The sequence below is a fragment of the Rosa chinensis genome, chromosome 6, assembly GCF_002994745.2.
Source record: "Rosa chinensis cultivar Old Blush chromosome 6, RchiOBHm-V2, whole genome shotgun sequence".
In the NCBI taxonomy this organism is placed as follows: Eukaryota; Viridiplantae; Streptophyta; class Magnoliopsida; order Rosales; family Rosaceae; genus Rosa; species Rosa chinensis.
In genome coordinates, this window is record NC_037093.1 from 29,456,554 (window position 1) to 29,477,280 (window position 20,727).

At 37.7% G+C, this 20,727-nt stretch overlaps 1 pseudogene; it reads left to right on the plus strand.

The window, feature by feature from the left end:
* Positions 1–10,149: 10,149 nt before the first annotated feature.
* On the plus strand, positions 10,150–17,604 carry LOC112171175 (annotated as a pseudogene).
* The last annotated feature ends 3,123 nt before the right edge of the window (positions 17,605–20,727 follow it).

The window sequence follows — 20,727 nt, forward strand, 5'->3', positions numbered from 1 at the left end:
AATTAACAAGTAAATTTTTTTTTTTTTTTTCGGTCACAATATACAAAACAAATATTCACAATATGGCAAATGATTTTTCAATCCCCGGCAACGGCGCCAAAAATTGATGTCGCTTTTGTTGAGCGACCAATTTAACCCTGAAATGTCATTAGTAGTATAAAGTAAATAGGGATCGTTCTATTCCGGGGATTGAGGGTACACCTGTCAATGTAGGACAAACAAACAATTAAAATTAAAACAAAGTATAATATTCACAAAGGTATTTACAATTATAAACATTATTTACGAAAATAGGGGGGATTTTGTTGTTTTTGGTTTTCTTTTTCGAAAATAAAAGCTAAGCTAACAAAATAATTAAAATGCAAAAACATAAAAAAATAAAAAATACAAATGGGATGTGAGAACAAAGATCAAAGTCGAAACTCATGATTAAAATTGATTCAAGTTCATCATTGTTCATCATAGTCATGCAAGAGGAGTTGATCATGTGAAACGTTCAAAAGCAAACAATTTCCCATATTTTACTTTCAATGCTAATTAACCTAAGCGAAAGCACCTAGACTAATCCTATCAAACATGCAATCAAACCCTAGAAAGCTAGTCAATCATGTCATGTTTAACGCATTAAGCACCTAGAAAGGCTATCAACTCGAATGTGCAACTTAGTATGAAAAAGTCCACCTAATTGCAATCTTCTTTGATTAAATTCGGTTTTTGTACAAAACCTTTACTACTTATCGATTCAAGAACACAAAACCAAAAAGTTGATCCATGTTCTCAAATTCGTAGCAACATTCACATAAAAACCCTAAATGTTTCGAACCATTCAAGATTATCATACAAAAGATTTCTATCATGCAAATTTAATCAAACACTCACACAAAAGCAACCATAAATCACAATATATGAATCTGAAAATTAACAATTAATCATAAAATTTCAGAAATCAATATTTGTTCAAACAATTATGTCAACTAAGGCATAACCAACGAAAATTACAAAGCAAAGGTTACAAGGAGAATCGGATTACACCGTGATGAAGATGAGATGAGTGAAGTGATGAATGGTCTCTTGAATTTCGAAAGCAATCTTCAAGGATGGTGATGGATGATGTGCACGGCTTGTCTTCTTCTTCCTTGGCCTTGCTTGAACTTCGTGGTTGCCCTAGAGGATGGAGAAGAGCACGGCTAGCTAGAGAGAGTTTTTCTGATTTTTTTCAAAGTGTAAACGTCAAAGTGGGAACTCTTGACGTTGAGAATGTGTGAGAATATATAGGGGACGGCCCCTAGGTCTCCATACCGTCCAAAACCCTAGAAAAGCTCACGGCTATTGCTTGCTTCTTCCACATAATTTCCTCCAATGAATTCTTGCCACATAAGCCCTATGAGGTGGAGCAACCAATCACAAAATTCCAGAATTAATTCCCTAAATAATCTTGCCGAAATATAGAGATATTTTCTGATTTTTAACATTTAATTTCGGCCAAAACTCTTTAGGGAATGTAGGAATGTATCTAGACTTCTTTTGAGCTTTTCTTGGTCTCCACCTTTTTCTCTTTCCTTAAAACTCTCTAGGATATTTCTTTGCCGTCCAAAACCCTAAGGTTTTCACGTCCTCCCTTGTTTATCTCTTCCTTTTTCACGGCAAAGCTTCTAGGGTTTCTTCAAGTAGATTTTCTTTCCATAAAAATAGCTCTAGAAAATCTCCCTAGAAAATCTCCTTTTAATTTCTGATTTTTGGACGCCTCTTCCTTGTTTCTCTCTTGCAAATTCACGGCAAAACATCTTTTAGGGCTAGGGTTTGCGTCACAAACCCTAAATGTATGGGCTTCATGGGCCTTTGATCCAATTTGCCGAAAATCCAATGAGTCTTGAGAGTTCTTGGGCCTTGTTGCTTCAACTTCAAGCCTTGTCACCTTCCAACGTCATAACACTTCATTTTTCCATTTCTTTTTCATGATAACGTTGGAAACCTCATAGGTAAGCTTTCCTCCTTTTCGCAGGGTTTCCTGGTTGGACCAGGAAAACTTCTTTTCTTCATTTCTGCTCATTTCTGTGGCTCATTGTTCTTCATCTTTGCTCCCCTTGACTTTCGCAAGCTCCTCTTTCCATTTGTGAGTTCATTTCCACTTTTTAGCTCGGAGGTCCTGAAAATAGAAACTAATAAGAAAAATAGAAACTTTCCTAAAATGAAAAATGGCAACTTTCCTAAACTGAAAATGGGAAACTTTCTAAAAATGAAAAATAGAAACTACCGAAAATGGAAACTTACTAAAAATGATAAATATAAACTACAAAAATAGAAACTTTCTACAAATAGGAACTTTCCCAATCAAAGAATGGAAACTTTCCTAAACAGGGTTTTATTAAGGAAATAATGCAGAAAATGCAGGGAAAAGTAAGTAAAACGTCGCATTAAAATGCTCCTATCACATTACTTGAGCTTGCACAAAAAAGTTAGTTATCGAAATTTCGTGATCCCAAATGGTGAGACACAAACCCAAATCCTCTGCTTCTCCCAGTAGTCTTGTCATGCATAACCTGTAAATTCCATTAAAATGTTTCCTTTAATCCCAAGAAACAATGAACCCACAATTTATCTTCAGTCAATTCACAAAAAGACGCGAAATTTGGAACGAAAAGCAAAACCATACCTCGACCATCTCAACATTCCCAGCACCTTCGAAGAGCTCAACTAGCTAAGCACTGTCAACAGTGAAGGGAAGGTTTCTGACAAAGAGATTTAGGTTGGTCAAGAAATAGAGTAGTACCTGGACACTGGAATCAAAGGCCCCATGGACAGAGTTCTTAGGAATCATCCCAAGCTTCCGTTTGAGAGGATTTGACGGCGGCGGCGGTGGTGGCAATGTACTCTTCAACTTGGCCCCCAGCAAAGGCTTCGAATCCATGGCCGTATAGTTAGATCTGAAGGCGGAGGCGTTTTTATCCTTGGAGGCTTGCCGGAGCTAGGGTTTGGTGACTGGGGAGGCTCCATTGTCTCCCATAAGAAATTGTCGTGCGGCTGCATGACTTCATTTTCGTCAATTCCAGAGAGAGAGGGAGCGGGTTTTAGAAAGAGAACGAAGAGGAGGGTATTGGTCGGGGGCGGAAAACGAAGAGGAGGAGGGTATTGGTCGGAGGTGGAGAACAAAGAAGAGGATGGTTTTGGTCAAAGGCAGAGAACAAAGAAGAGAAAAGGGAGGTTTGGTCGAATAGTTTTAGGGCTATCTGAAGTCAATCCAAATATGTCTAAGTGTGGGAATGAGCTTTTCATCCCCCGCGCTTCTTTAAATTTTTTTAACTTAGCCGCTCATCGTTTTTCTGAAAATTCAAATGAAAGTTTTGTCACCGGCTAATTTCAAAACCGATGTCAGTTATATGCATACAAATCAGTTTTTGAGGAATCGATGTTAATGACATTGTTTTACATCGGGTGTATTTCTCACCGATTTAATTGTCATGATGTCTATGAGCATAATTCTAGTAGTGCCACCACATTCTCGCTGCCTTTCTTGTCCTTGATCTCTAGGTCAAATTCCTGAAGCAACAGGACCCATCGAATCAATCTAGGCTTGGCCTCCTTCTTGATCATCAGATATCTCAAGGCTGCATGGTCAGAGTAAACAATTACTTTAGAGTGCAATAAATAAGAACGAAACTTATCTAAAGCAAAGACTACAGCCAAGAGTTCTTTTTTAGTGGTGGAGTAGTTGAGCTGGGCGTCGTTGAGGGTCCGAGAAGCATAGTAAATAGCATAGGGCTTCTTATCCTTCCTCTGGCCCAACACAGCTCCAACAGCATAGTCCGATGCATCACACATAAGCTCAAAGGGTAGACTCCAATCCGGAGGGCATATGAAGAGGGGCCGTGGTCAACAACTCCTTGAGCTTTTCAAACGCCTTCTTGCAATCCTCATTGAACACAAAGGGCACGTCCTTTTGCAATAGGGCACACATAGGTCTTGCCACCTTGGAGAAGTCTTTGATTAACCGCCTGTAAAATCCAGCATGGCCAAGAAAAGAGCGTACCTCCCTCACAGTTGTGGGCGAGGGTAAGTGACGTGCAAGATCAACCTTAGCCTTATCTACCTCAATGCCCCTAGCAGATATTATGTGTCCTAACACTATTCCTTGTGTCACCATGAAGTGACACTTCTCCCAATTCAACACAAGGTTAGTTTCTACACACCTCTCAAGTATCAATCCTAGATTCTCTAAACAAGTATTAAAATCTTTACCGAAATCACTAAAGTCGTCCATAAAGACTTCAATAATATTTTCAATGTATTCTGAGAAAATGGAAAGCATACATCTTTGGAAAGTACCTGGTGCTTTGCATAAGCCAAAGGGCATGCGCCTATAAGCAAAGGTCCCAAAGGGGCATGTGAAGGTCGTCTTCTCTTGATCCTCATGGGCTATGCAGATCTGGTTGTACCCACTATATCCGTCCAAGAAGCAATAGTAGGAATGGCCCGCTAAGCGCTCCAACATCTGGTCAATAAAAGGCAAGGGCATATGATCCTTCCTCGTTGTGGCATTCAGCTTCCGGTAGTTGATACATACCCTATGACCAGTGACTAATCTCTGGGGCACTAACTCATTATCCTCGTTCTTCACCACTGTCACCCCAGACTTCTTGGGCACTACTTGCACTGGAGAGACCCACTTACTATCAGAAATGGGGTAGATCACCCCACAATCAAGCAACTTGATCACCTCATCTTGGACCACCTTCATCATGGGCGGATGTAGACGTCTTTGGGCTTCTCTTGTGGGCTTGGCGCCATCTTCTAACAGGATCCGGTGGACACACGTGGTTGGGCTGATCCCCTTGATATCTGCCAGAGTCCAACCAATGGTAGTCTTGTGCTTCTTCAACACGTCCACCAACTTTCTTTCTTGCTCTACCTTTAGCGTTGATGATATGATCACTGGGAGGTGATAGGAGCATTTTAATGCGACGTTTTAACTGCATTTCCCTACATTTCTTGCGCCATTTCCTTGAAAAATCCCTGTTTTGGAAAGTTTCCATTCTTTGATTGGGAAAGTTCTTTATTGTAGAAAGTTTCCATTTTTGTAGTTTTCATTTCTCATTTCTGGCAAGTTTCCATTTTCAGTTTAGGAAAGTTTCTATTTCTCACTTTTAGTAAGTTTCCATTTTTCATTTTTAGAAAGTTTCTATTTTTCATACTAGTTTCTATTTTTAGGACCTCCGAGCTAAAAAGTGGAAATGAACGCACGAATGGAAAGAGGAGCTTGCGAACATCAAGACGAACAAATATGAGAGAAATCGGGCCACAGAAATGAGCAGAAATGAAGAAACAAGCTTTCCTAATCCAACTAGGAAACCCTGCGAAATGGAGGAAGGCTTCCCTAGCAAGTTTCCAACGCAACCATGAAAAAGAAATGGAAAAATAATGTGTTTTGCGTTAGAAGATGAGAAGGCTTGAAGTTGAAGCAACGAGGCCCAAGAACTCTATGGATTTTCGGCAAAATGGATCAAGGCCCATCAAAGCCCATGAAATTAGGGTTTGTGACGCAAGAAGTAAACCCTAGGGATGTGTTGCCGTAAAAACCAAAGGGAGGAGAGAAAAGTGGCGTGAAAATCAAGAAGAAAATAAAAGATTACGCCAAGAGATTTTCTAGGGTGAAGTTTAAGGAAAGAAATCAAGAAAAGCACCAAATGGCGTCTAGATTCATTCCTAGAAACCCTAAGTATATTTTGGACGAAAATACAAGAAGAAAATCAGAAAATATTCAAGGTATTTCGGCAAGAATATATTAGGGAATCTTCTTGGAGTTTTGTGATTGGTTGGATGACACACTAGGGCTTATTTGGCAATTTCTCATTGGTGGAAGGCGTGTGGAATTATTAATTTAATTCCTTGGAAAATAAATCAGAAAACTCACGGCTTGGAGGCCAAGCATTGCCGTTCCCTATATATACAAGCACCCTAGACGTCTCAAAGACCACTTTACAATTCAGAAAATTCTCTCTACGCGCGGAAGCTCTCTCCATTCTCTAGTTCAACCTTTGGCGTTTTCAAGCAAGGAAGGAAGAAGCAAGCTTAGGCCGTGAGCATCATCATCCATTCCACCTTGAAGCCGTGCACTTTGAAGCTTGCTTTCAAGCTTCATTCGTTCATTGTTCAAGTTATTCATCCATCTCTCCATTCACGGTGTAACTCAACCTTCTTTCTTGTAATCACTTTTGATTCTTCTTGTTTGATTTCGTTGGAAGTTGTTCTAGTTAACATTGATGTTTGAACAAAGTTTTAATTCTGAAATTTTATGATTGAATGAAGATTTCGAATTCTATGTTGTGATTCCATAGTTGCTTATGTGAGTTTGTTCGATTGAATTTGCTTTACAGAAAACTTTTATATGTTTATGTTCTTTGGTGGCCAACTTAGGATATATGCATGTAATTGGTGCTAGATTTAAGAACATGATTCAATTTATTGTTTTGTGAACTTGAATCAAAAGTAGTAAAGGTTTTGGACAAGAATCGAATTCAATTGAAGAGGATTGCAAATAGATGAACTTTTTCTTACTAGGTTGTGCACTTGAGTTGATAGCCTTTCTATGTGTTTCATGCATTGAACATGTCATGATTGACTAGCTTTCTAGGGCTTGATTACATGTTTGATAGGATTAGTCTATGTGCTTTCACTTAGATTAATTAGCATTGAAAAGTAAAATATGGGAAATCGTTTGCTTTCTAACGTTTCACATGATCAACTCCTTTCTCATGACTTGGAAGAACAATGTAGGGATGAATTCGAATTCAATCATGAACTTGGTTTTAATCTTTGTTTCTTACATTTCATTCTTGTATTTGTGTTCTTGTTTATACTTAGTTTTAATTCTTGTTTTTAATTTTCGAAAACCAAACCCTAAAACCCCCTTTGAATTCGTAAATAATATATATATGTGTGAATATTATACTTTGTTTTATTTTAATTGTTTAAATTGTCCTACATTGACAGGTGTACCCTCAATCCCCGAAATAGAACGATCCCTACTTGCTTATACTACTAATGATATTTCTAGGGTTAAATTATATGCTTGTTTTGAGCGTATCAGGAGGGTCTCCTTTTCTCCTAGGTACGCGTACTTCAAATGCTTAGGGAGTACCTTCAATTACAACTTGGGTGCCTGAACAATAGAGGGTAGCATTTTATTAGTAGAAACCGGAATTGACAAATAGGAAATTGACCTCTTTATAGGCTGAGCCTCTAGTGAGGCCACAGTCTTGATCACTCTAGGCTCCTCAACGTCCCACTCAACCTTGGGGATAGGTTCCCCATTTGCATTATATCCGACCCCCTCCTCTAGGGTCAGAGCTAATTCATCCTTAACCATTGCTTCAGAGAAAACCTGCGTGAGTGAATCAACTACATCAATAGCAAAGCAAGGTTTCAAATCAAAAACAGGGTACCTCATGGCTTCAAGAATGTTGAAGCTTATAACATCACCATCAAACTCCATGGTGAGAGTCCCTTTGTACACATCGAATTTAGTTCTTGCAGTCTTCATAAAGAGGACGCCCTAAAAGTAATGGAGTGGTATTTAGGGGCGATTCCTCCATGTCCAATACGTAGAAATCCGCAGGGAATATCAGATGGTTTACCTGCACAAGAACATCCTCAACATACCCTTGAGGGTATTTGTTAGACCTATCAGCAAGTTGAATGACAACATTATCCCTCTTAAGAGGGTTTAGACCTAGGGAGACATACAAATTATAAGGCATAACATTTATGGATGCCCCTAAGTCTAACATCACATTTTCAAACCTGGTGTCACCAATGATACAGGGAACAGAAAAACTCCCTGGGTCCTTCAACTTTGGGGGTACCTTCCTCTGGATAACGGCTGATACCGTCTCGCTTATTTTCACCACCTCCTTCTCTCTTGTCTGCCTCCTTGTGGTGCATAGCTTCTTCAAGAACTTGGCGTATTTAGGCACCTGTTTGATGCACTCGCTCAAGGGCATGTTCACTTGAACCTTCTTGAAGATTTCCAAGAACTCTTGATCAGATTTATCTTTCTTCGTCTTGGCAAACCTGCTTGGGAAAGGTATAGAAACAACTGGGTTAGTCGTAACTAAACCACTAGAGTTAGGAATTGTACCTTTGGGTGCCTCAGCTTGGGGCAAGTCAACTTCCACCCTTGATGTAGCTGGGTCCTTCTCAACATCCTTCTTAGACACCTCCACAACGTCTTCTTCTTCATTATGGGCTGCTTGGGCCTTCTTGTGGGCTTTGGGAGGGTCAACTAGTACGCGCCCACTCCTAGTGATGATGGCTTGGGCGTGCTCATTCCTTGGGTTAGGCACCGTGTTGCTTGGAAGTTTCCCTGTTTCAGCAATCCGGCCCATGAAATCCACCACTTGGCCCATTTGATTCTTGAGCTCTGCAATATCCTTTGAATGGGTCGCCTGTCCTACGACCAAAGCTTGAGTACCCGTGTTAAGTTGTTGTTGCCCCGCAGCAAGGGACTTCAACAGTTCATCATAATTAGGGGCACTCAAAGTATTAGAAACAAGAGGTGGAGGGACAGAATTGGGAATACCAAAAGTTTGAGGTACCTGAGGCCTCAAGAACAAACCTGGTGGGCGCTGAGAATTCTGACCTGGACCTTGAGGTGGTCTCAAGGTGTTATCATTGTTAGCCCAACGAAAGTTGGGGTGGTCTCTGAGCCCAAGATTGTAAGTATTGTAAGTCTCTGAGCCCAAGATTGTAAGTATTGCTCCTCTTCCATTAACGTTTAAGACTTGAGACAGCAGAGTAGACATCTTGTTGACCTTGTCTTCAAGAGCAGAGTTAGTGGACACCTCATGTACCCTCTGTTGAGAGGAAAGCACCCCCTCATATTGTTGATAGTTTAGTGCACGATTAGTAAGTAGCACATTGGCATCAGCAGGTGTCTTATCCATAAAGGATCCTCCAGCAGCAGCATCTAACAGACCACGCACATTAGCGGTGAGTCCTTCATAAAAATAGGTAAGGAGGGACCCCTCACTCATCCCATGGTTAGGGCATGATGCTACAAGGCTCTTAAACCTGTCCCAATAATTGCAGAAATTTGATACGCTTTAAGCAAGCATATAATTTAACCCTATAAATATCATTAGCAGTATAAGCAAGTAGGGATCGTTCTATTCCGGGGATTGAGGGTACACCTGTCATTGTAAGACAATTAAACAATTAAAATAAAAACAAAGTATAATATTCACACATATAAACACTAATTACGAATTTAGGGGGTTTTTAGGTTTTGGTTTTCGAAAATTAGAAGAAAGAATAAAAACTAAGTATAAACAAAAACACAAATACAAGAATGAAACATAAGAAACAAAGATCAAAACCAAGTTTATAATTGAATTCGATTAAACCCTACATTGTTCTTCCAAGTCTTGAGAAAGGAGTTGATCATGTGAAACATTTGAAGCAAACGATTTCCCATATTTTACTTTTCAATGCTAATTAATCTAAGTGAAAGCACAAAGACTAATCCTATCAAACATGCGTTCAAGCTCTAGAAAGGCTATCAACTCCATATGTTTAACGCATGAAACACATAGAAAGGCTATCAACTCAAGTGCACAACTTAGTATGAATAAGTTCATCTAATTGCAATCCTTTTCAATTGAATTCGATTTTTGTCTAAAATCTTTACTACTTTCGAATCAAGTTCACAAAACAATAAGTTGAATCATGTTCTTAAATCTAGCACCACTCATACATAAACCCTAAAAGTTTCGAACCAATTAGAATTAACATATAAGAGATATCAATTAAGCAAATCCAATTGAACAATCACACAAAAGCAACGTTGGAATCACAACATAAGAATCGAAATACTCATTCAATCATAAAATTTTAGAGTTAAACTTTGTTCAAACATCAATGTTAACTAGAACAACTTCTAATGAAATCAAACAAGGAGAATCAAAAGTGATTACAAGAAAGAAGGTTGAATTACACCGTGAATGGAGATGGTGATGAAGAACTCGAATGATGAACTAATGAAACTCGAAAGCAAGCTTCAAAACCTCACGGCTTCAAGGTGGATTGGGAGAGGTGCTCACGGATTCTTCTTGCTTCTTCCTCCCTTGCTTGAAAATGCAGAAGATGAACTAGAGAATGGAGAGAGCTTTCGCGTATGAAGTAATTTCTGAATTATTGGATGTCGTTGAGACGTCAAGGATGGAGAGTATATATAGGGAACGGCAATGCTTGGTCTCCAAGCCGTGATTTTTCTGTTTATTTTCCAAGGAATTAATTTAATAATTCCACATAGCTTCCACCAATGAAAAATTGCCAAGTAAGCCCTAGTGTGTCATCCAACCAATCACAAAACTTCAAGATGATTCCCTAATATATTCTTGCCGAAATTACATGAATATATTCTGATTTTCTTCTCTTATTTCGGCCAAAATACCTTTAGGGAATATAGGAATGAACCTAGACTCCTTTTGAGCTGTTTCTTGATGTCCACACTTTTTCTTTCCATAAACTCCACCCTAGAAAATCTCTTGGCGTAATCTTTTATTTTCTTCTTGATTTTCACGCCAACTTCTCTCTCCCCCTTGGTATTTCACGGAAAACATCCCTAGGGTTTACATCTTGCGTCACAAAACCCTAATTCCATGGGCTTTTATGGGCCTTGATCCATTTTGCCGAAAATCCAAGTCAATCCATAGAGTTCTTGGGCCTTGTTGCGTCAACTTCAAGCCTTTTCATCCTCCAACGTCATGACACTTAATTTTTCCACTTCTTTTTCATGGTTGCGTTGGAAACTTGCTTGGTTTCTTTCCTAGTTGGAACAGGAAAGCTTATTTCTTCATTTCTGCTCAATTGTGTGGCCCTTTGTATCTCATTTTTGCTCCCCTTGACGTTCACAAGCTCCTCTTTCCTTTCGTGAGTTCATTTCCACTTTTTAGATCCGAGGTCCTGAAAATAGAAACTATCACTAAAAATAGAAACTTTCCTGAAACGAAAAATAGAAACTTTCCAAAAATGAGAAATAGAAACTACAAAAATGGAAACTTTCTACAATAAGGAAATTTCCCAATCGAAGAATGGAAACTTTCCTAAACCGGGATTTTTCAAGGAAATGACGCAGGAAATGTAGGGAAATAGCAGTTAAAACGTCGCATTAAAATGCTGCTATCAAAATTCTCCTTATGTCCTTGCGTAATTCCACTAATCTGCTTCCTCAAAACAGTGACCTTTGAGGCAGGAAAGTACTTTGTAAGGAACTCGCCCTTCATCCTATCCCAAGTGTTGATAGTCCCAGCATGCAGCTCAAATAGCCAAGTCTTGGCCTTGTCCTCCAAAGTAAAGGGGAATGCCTTCATCTTCAAGATATTGATATCAGCTCCTTTAGGGCACATACTCCCACAGACAAACTCGAACTCCTTGAGATGCTTGTTGGTGTCTTCATTACTCATCCCATGAAACTTGGGTAGGTGATGCAGAAACCCACTCTTTAACTCAAAATCATCATTAAGCCCCTCGCCTGGTTCTGGATAGGCAATGCATAAGGGCGCAGCACCCCCACCTGTAGGATTAGACAGTTGCCTAATAGTCTCAGCCATTGGTGCCTGTACTTGCTCAACACGGGCGTGCTCTTCCTCTTCTTCCTCTTCAGTGACCGCCTCTTCTTCTTCTTCTAAGACTTGTTCTTCTCCTTCTTCAGAATGGTCAGGTTTGTTGATCTCCTCAGTTGATTGATAGGAGCATTTTAATGCGACGTTTTAACTGTTATTTCCCTATATTTACATGGTTTTTTCCTTAATAAAACTTTGTTTAGGAAAGTTTCCATTCTTCGAATGGGAAAGTTCCTAATTGTAGAAAGTTTCCATTTTAGTTTAAGAAAGTTTCCATTTCTTATTTTAGAAAGCTTCTATTTTCAGGTTTTTGGAATAAATAAGCTGAATTGAGTTCATAAATGGAACGAGAAGTTTCATGAAGATGACATGGCAAGGAGAGAATCAAGGAAGAGTTTTTTAAAAAAAGGAAAATACATTTTCCTTGGGGATTAAATTTGCCGTGTAATACTTAAGGAAAAACAAGGTGACAACGTGGGAATTAAAGATGATTGATTGAGGATTTCAAGGAGAGATTTTCTTGGGAGACTTTTATGGAAAGAAATATTGTTGGAGGAATAATTTGGTGTGATTGCCAACGTGAAAATCAGAAATAATCAAGGAGATGATGCAAAGAGAGATTCAAGGGAGATATTTATGGAAGGAAAATATGTGTGCACCAAGGAAAAACTCAAAAGGCGTCCAGATTCATCCCTAAATTCCTTAAAGGAATGTTGGCCGAAATTCATGAAGAAAATCAGAGTAATTTCAAGGAAATTCGGCAATTAAATATTAGGGAGGTATTTTACAGAATTATGATTGGTTGGAACACATCACAAGGCTTACTTGGCATTCTATGATTGGTTGGACCACATCACAAAGCTTACTTGGCGAATTCCTATTGGTGGAAGCTATGTGGAAATTTCTGATTGCTTTGTGATAGGAGCATAAAATGCGACGTTTATAATGATTAAACCCTATATTTTGCTAAGTTATTTCCTTTATCTTAATCAATTTAACTTAATTAGTGTTTTACAGGTGAAAATGGAGTCTCAAAGTCCGAAAATGGCTAAGGAAGGCATAAAGGACGCAAAAATGGAAAGAAATGAAGAAATGGAAGTTCTCCCAGTTTGACTAGGATAAGGAATCCTAGTTAGAGTAGGAATCAGAAGCTGACTTGGATTCAAACTCTTAAGTCGCGGAAATTAGAAGTTCTACTTGGACAAGGAAACCCAATTCTACTCAAATATGGAATCCTAGTGTGATAAGGAGTCCCTGTTGGATAAGGATTACTCAAGAAGGTTCCGGAAGAGTGTAGAAGAATCGCAGAAAAGAAGTTTGTATTCAACTAGGAAACCTACTTGCATATGGAGTTCTACTCATACTAGGAGAGCTATGGAATGTTCATGAAGCATCTAGAACTCTCAAGAAGGTCATATGCCGTGCACAAGGAAGAGGAAGCAACAAGGAATTCGAATTACAAAGCAATGTGGAAATTGGACTTCTTGTTGAGTAAGGATTGGAATTTCGTGAGATTCTTGAGGGTTCTTGAAGGTTCTTGACGTTTCTACTTCAGAATAGGCGTGGAAGGCATGTGAGAGGCATGTGATGCAAAGGAAAATCGAATTGGACTCAACTTGTGCCTTAAAAGTCAAATCCATTACAGATTCGGAAATCTGCCTGTGCAGATCAGTCAACTTCAACGGAGTGTCAAAAATTGCTCAGAGCTCAGAAAATTATGATCTTTATATGGTTGGAAAGCTACGGGTGTCTAGTTTCCAAATATTTTTACGGTTCATCAATAGCTATTTTGTAAAGAAAGTTATGGCTGTTTTAGTGCACTGAGGTCAATCCTGCCGGAAATCTGTTTTGTGAGAAAGAAGTCCTAAATCAACAAGAACTTGGAGAAGTCAAGTAGAAACGAATTGGGAGAGCTTTGAGACGTTCTCCTATATATACCTAGTGTATTAGACGTTTCAAGGGGAACACTTTTCTCCACAATTTCGATTTCTCACTTGCTTTCTCTCTAGTTTCAGGTTTTCACAATCTTCAAGGAGCTAAGCCGTGCCATCTTCCTCCATTGCCGTGATCTTCACTTGTTGCGACACCTTGGAGCTGCTTTGGATCTTTGGGACGTAATTAAGGGTTGTTCATATGCTTTAGCATACATTTACTCACGGTTTGGTGTAATTGTTAGATAGAATTTCTGCTTTGGATTTTCTATGTGTAAACCTAAACTTTTTGAGTATGCAATCTTATTTTTGAATGTATCTTTGATGCTCTTGTCAATGTTTGATGTGTTTGTGTGTCTTCTGTCTTTATTAATTGCCGAATATGGAATGATAATCTGATTTTTATGCTTCATTACATGTTAACGATTTTCTAAGTCTGACAAACAATTAGGATGACTTGCATGTAACTTGCTAGTAATTAGGTTTGATGCTTGGTGAAACCTAATTCAAATAAGTAGTAAAGGCTTGCTTTGAGTCGAAAATCAGATTATGCATGTGATGATAAGTTTTGACACGCTTAAATTTGCATGTCTATTGATTCTTTCTTGAACTTAATGATTTGAAAACGGGATTTTTCAACACAGTTGCTTTGAGTGTGTGATATCGAACTTTTCAAAATAAAATTGATTTGGTGCTTTGCTATTTCGATTTGACTTAAGAAAGAAAGTTAAAAGGGGACAATGGTTGCTTGGATCTTTGTGTTCTTGGTTGATAGCTTTCCATGGTAATTTAAAAGATTAAGGGATGCATGAAAATATTGATCTTGATGAGTTCTTGATAAGTGTTCTTCGAAAAGTTTTTCTTTTCCCACCTTTGTAAATAAAACGTTTTTAATCTTTATTGTTTTCTGAAAATTTATTTTTTCAATCTTTAAAACCCCCTTTGTTATGTTCTTGATTTTTTTGTATATTTGTAAATAAATCAAATTAATTTTAGATTTTTAGGTAGCATGTTAATGTAGTTAATAAAATAAATAATCTGAAAATAGTTAATTAAATTCGTGAATAGTGTTCCGTGAATAGTATTTTGTGTATATGTGTTTCCTATTTTTTAGGGATTGGTTCCTAAATTTTAGGGAAAGTAGTTAGAGTTAGTTTTGACTTAGTATTTCTTGTTTGACTTGGTCAATAATTTGTTTTCTTAATAATTAAGTAATCCTAATTAGTATATAACTAGTAATCCTTGTTGTATGTGGATTTCTAATATAACTATGACTTGTAAAATGTATTCTAGTAGGAGTAGGATTCCTAATCTAATTATAACTTGGATTCTTTGTAAATTTTGAATTGTTGTAAATATATACTTCTATTTTCGTTTGTCTTGTAAATTCTTCTCCTTAAATTTGCTTCTCACATGTTAGCACCCTCAATCCCCGGCTTGAACGATCCCTGCTTATTCTATACTAACAACTACATTTTCAGGGTTTAAATTGGCGATTGCTTTTGCACGTATCACTTTGTGAACCCTAGCCGTGCTCCTATATATACCCACCTCTTTGACGTTGAGAGGGGTTCCTCTACCTTACAATTTACACTTTAGAAAAAAATCAGAAAATCTTCTTAGCATAGCCGTGAGTTTCTCCATCCTCTAGTCATCTCCAAGAGATCAAGCAAGGCTAAGGGAGAAGAAGCATAGCCGTGAGCATCCATCATCCATCTCCAACCTTGAAGCTTGCTTTCGAGATTCAAGAGACCACCACATCAATCGTTCATCACCATCTCGATCTCACAGTGTAATCCGATTCTCCTTTGTAACCTTTGCTTTGAATTTCGTTGGTTATGAACTAGTTGACATATGTGTTTGAACAATTGTTAAATTCTGGAATTTTATGATTAATTGAGAATTTTCAGATTCATATATTGTAATTCGAGAGTTGCTTATGTGAGTTTGTTTAATTAAATTTGCGTTATAGATATCCTTTGTGTATTAATCTTATTTGGGTCGACACTTATAGGGTTTATGCATAATTGTTGCTAGGTTTAAGAACATGAAATCGACTTTTCGTTTTGTGTAAACTTGAATCAAAGTAGTAAAGGTTTTGGACAAAGATCGAATTTAATTAAAGAGGATTGCAATTAGGTGGATTTTTCCATAACTAAGTTGTACACTTGAGTTGATAGCCTTTCTTTATGCGTAATGCGTTAAACATGACATGATTGACTAGCTTTCTAGGGTTTGATTGCATGTTTGATAGGATTAATCTAGGTGCTTTCGCTTAGGTTAATTAGCATTGAAAAGTAAAATATGGGAAATCATTTGCTTTCGAATGTTTCACATGATCAACTCCTTTCTCATGACTTAGATGAACAATATTAGGGTTTGAATCGATTTTAATCATATGTTTCGGTTTTTGATCTTTGTTCTCTCATTCCATTTGTATTTTTATGTTTTTGCATTTTAATTGTTTTCTTTACTTAATTTATTTTCGAAAAACCAAAAACAAAATCCCCCCTTTTCGTGTAAAATGTTTAAACTTGTGAATATCTTTGTGAATATTATACTTTGTTTTAATTTTAATTGTTTAATTGTTTGACAATGACAGGTGTACCCTCAATCCCCGGAATAGAACGATCCCTATTTGCTTATACTACTAACGATATTTTCAGGGTTAAATTATCACTACAACAAATATAGACATTAGTGACCAAATCATAGTGACCAACTTATAATTGGTCACTAAAAGAATAGAATTAATGACCAACATTACCCATTGGTCACTAAAGTAGTCAGCACTAAATTTTTTCCAACTCCCGCCTAATTATTTTATTTTAGTGACCAAATCTATAATTAATAGTGACCAGGTTATTTTACATTTTTCCTTGGTGAATTTTCAAGCGGCAACTTCGCGGTCTCCAAAAAATTATAGGCGCGCTCCCAATTCCCAAATTGTGAATGAAAGATGGATATTGTGATACCCATCTTGTTCTTCTCTCACTCCGACTCTGACTCAAATATTCTCTGACTCATACCCATCGACTCCGACTCAGATCTTCTCCTCTGCTCCTATTAATTCATCGAGTTATTTGAATTTCGAGCTATTGAGATTTTCTTTCGAAAAGATGATGTTGATTTAAATCTACTCCCGTGCTCCGACACCAAGGTCGCCAGGTCCGACGGCTTCAGCTTCGGGATTGCCTTCGCCTCCCGTTACGGCGCTAACTCCACCTCCCAGTTGTCTCCGTGCGACACTAGACTCTCGCCCTCTCCATCAACTCCTATTTCGCTCCGGTCCGTTCTCTCTCTCTCTCTCTCTAAACAGTTGCATTTCGTTTTGGTGATCCTTTAATTTTGTGAATCGCTACGGGGATTTGATGGGTTTAGGGTTAATGTTGATTTTGATATTGATAATTGCAAAATGTTGGTCTCAGTTTTGTAAGCTTAGCACTGAAAGTATCAGATTGTAGTTAAGTTAATGTTGGCTTGTTTTGAATTCCATCGTTCTATTGTGGTTTGTGATTTTGAATTTGCAGGATAATTATGGGGGATATATGGTTGCTTTTGCTGGGCATAAATATGCTGCAAGGTCTACTGCGGCTTTTGTTGCCAATAGTACCTACACTGTCACCAGCTTTACTCTTGTAAGTGAGCAAGGAAATTGCAATTGGATTTGGAGTTTGAATTCGTTAATGTCGTTCGTGGTTTGTGGTTTAGGTTATATAGTGAATGTGTTTTGATTTATGCAGGTGCTTGAGTTCACTGAGGGCAGGCTGCAGTACCTGCATTGAAAAAGGGATGGGTGCGTCAAATGTTCTGGGAGCTCCAGGTTCATTTGCCTGCACAATCGGGACTGTGCAATCAAGACAAACAGCTACAAAACCCATGGAGGCACTGTGGATTGCAGTCTCAGGATCCAATTGGCATTTTCTGGGACGGATAAGCACCTATCCGTTCTGAACTCATGGTATGAAGCACAGAACCTTGGTCAGTACTCCCTTTATGGCCTGTATTCAAATCTGAAGGATTCTCTCACTAGCTAGTATAACAAGTTTTTCTGATGTAAAATTGTTTCGGTCAGATTCTTGTAATTTTTTCACTACCCACTCACTCGGTTTGATCGTTCACTTCTTTGAGTTTCATTTGTATGCTGTTGTAAAGAAAATCAAATTTGAGTATCATTGCGATTAGAGGAGAGATATACGATTTTCAGTAACATTTGTGTGCTTTGTTTTGATATGAATGTTTCGGTTTTGATTTGGTTTGATTTTCCTTATTTCTAAATTTTATTGATCAGGTTGCTTTTCATATATCCAGTGCAAGGATTAGCTGGAGACAACGAAGAAGGATCGACAGATAAACGATTGGGTTTTTGTATTTCTGGGTCTGGTAAGAAGTTGCCAGTAGTTTGATTTTTTTTTTCTCATATAACTTGACTCTCTATGTTTGTGTTCTTTTGTATGGTCACTTCTATATATTGTGGATTTTAGGAAGTTTGGCAGTTGATTTTGCGATTAAATTGTATTCTGAATTATTAATTTATTAACTTGTCAGGATGCTCTGGATCTGCTCAATAGCATCGCTCAATCTCCATATGACCAAGACAAGTTCCGCCTCATGAATTCATTGTGAGAATGCTTCCTCAATAAGGTCACCCAATCCCTCTTTCTCTCTTAATTCACACTCATTTCTGTGAATTTGTGCTTGGTTTGTTTCTCATTGAATTTGATATCTGTGAGAAGCCCAGTAATTTGATTAAACTAGTGACACAGAATTGGGTATGTTCTTGGGTTATGAGTTGGAATTTTATATATTTTGAGTGTATTTGATTGCAGAAGGGCTGAAACCCAGATTGAGATTTGTTCAAGGCCAGATATTTATGCTTATTTTGCCTTGGAAAGTTTAAAGCTTGATTTAGATTCATGAAGTTGATATGATATATGTGCCTATTTCTTTACTGGTAATAACCAATTTAATCATGGATCGAATTGCTTCGTGGTTCCGGTTTGTTACTGTGTAATGTCCTACTTAACCTGGATTATGGCTTGCATAGTCCAGGTACAAGCTTTGCTGCTGTGAAATTATCAAAGGATCAAGCACCAAAGAAGTGAGATTTTATGCCCCTTAAAACCAATTGATTTTACCCATTTTCAGCTAGTGTTAAGTGTTTGTCCTAGAACCCTATTTATACTTATATATTAACTATTCTATTTAGTTAATGACATGTTTAGGAAGAAGAGATTGGATGACGTGTGCCACGGTGAGTTTTATTTTGCCTTCAAATGTGATACTCCCATGCATTGTTTGTACAAAAGCTATTACATAAAGTAGACCAGTGATAGGAGTTAACTTAGTTATTCATGTTTGGTGGTGTAGGTAAAGTAGTAGGGGATGCGAAGGTGGTCAACAAAGGCGATACTCCAAATTTGATGTAGGTGATTACTTCATTTTAACAAACCAATCTACAGTTCATTAAACGAGAGTCATTTATACTCGAACTTTGGTAAGACCTGTTATGCTAATTTGTTCTTCTATTTTGAATATCCAGAGCAGGACACAAGTTACAAGCCGCCATTGAACAACTAGGTATCAATGTTTCTGCAAATTAGCTCTTGACTCAGGGTTATCAATCAGCGGATTTATCAACTGCTTACTTCAGTATGGTGTAACTTTTGTTTATGGAGTTGATGTTGTATATGGACAGGTAACACCCCTATTTGGTCGTAAATGATGTGTTATTTCCTATAGGTCTGAGTACGTGTATCAGTACAGGAGTTATTATTTACTTTTCAATTTCTTAAGTACAAAACACACAATTAACAGGGCATTCATTAGCTTTCTATTTTCTTGTCATTATTATTTCTCTATTGCTTATAAATGCTAGCTTTTATTGGGTTAATGCAAGGAATTTCCTGTTTTTATACAAGGAAAAAATTCCTTGCCAAAAGCCATTTTTCTTGTAGCTACTCATTGCATACTTTTATTTCAGGCTACCATATCTTGACTATGTGGCTGCCTAGTTATTTGACTCCTTATTTGGATGTCTGATTGTGTAAAACCATGTTAGGATGTGAACAATATTTGACGGTGATTCTAGTTCTTGAAAGGCAATCTATCAATTTACCCAGGTTTAGACATCAGAGTGTTATCAAACTGGGTAGTTTCTCAGTTAGAAGGTGTGGACATCCTTTAGTGTTTCATTTTCCTAAAAAATCATGACATATTTCTCATTTTTCACTCAGATGTAGTCCAGTCTGGCATTTCTTTTCAAGAAAGCCTTAGTCATGGCATCTTGTTTGTTTTTAATGTCTTACTTTTTCTTATAGGGCATTTCGGTGTAAATAAACTCTTTCCAAAAAGAATGCAGGATTGGCTTCATAGATTTAAATATATGTAACAATTGTAGATATGATTGGGTTAAACTGATTGAGGATCTCTCTTTGTGCAGTTTTTCAGGCAAGTGATCAAGTTGATTTGTTCCTCTTACCAGGTAAAAGTTCCTTTCCTATTTTCTTATTAATTTCAGTATATCTTGTGTGTTAAATACAAACAATAGTTGTCTGAATTTGCTTATCCTCCTTGCTTATAGGAGTAGCATTTGACAGACCTGGGAGACGTTTGGCTTGCGTCGACAGAGGGTATGATTATGCATATTACTGGCTTAGATGAAAATTTTATTTTGTCTTTCAAGTTTGTGAGCTGAGTTGTTTGGAGGTGTCATTGTGTACTTCCCCTTATACATAAGGCTACTAGAGATGTGAATACTGTCCTTCCCTATATAAGAGTTTTAACTTAAGTATCATATTTTCTTAACCAAAAAAATTATTATCTTATTCAGATTTATGACTTAGTGATCTTAGTCCATGGTCTTCTATAGTTATTATGATACTTTTCTTTCCCACTCTTTTTTTGTGTGCAAGCTCAGATACTGTCTGATTACTTTTAATCTGATTCATTTTACATATACAGCAAATCTTGCTCAAGTGAGGGAGGCAAATCAAGGCAGATCAAGCAGAAAGACAAGAAATGCAACTTGCAGAGCGAGTTGATGGCTGCAAAGTCTACTGCAGCTCAACAACGAGGAGTTAGAAATCGTCAAAGCTGGTGCAGCTCAGCAAAATGAAGAGTTAGAGGCAGTGAAGGCTAAAGCCACTGCACAAAATGAAGAGTTTGGAGGCACTAAA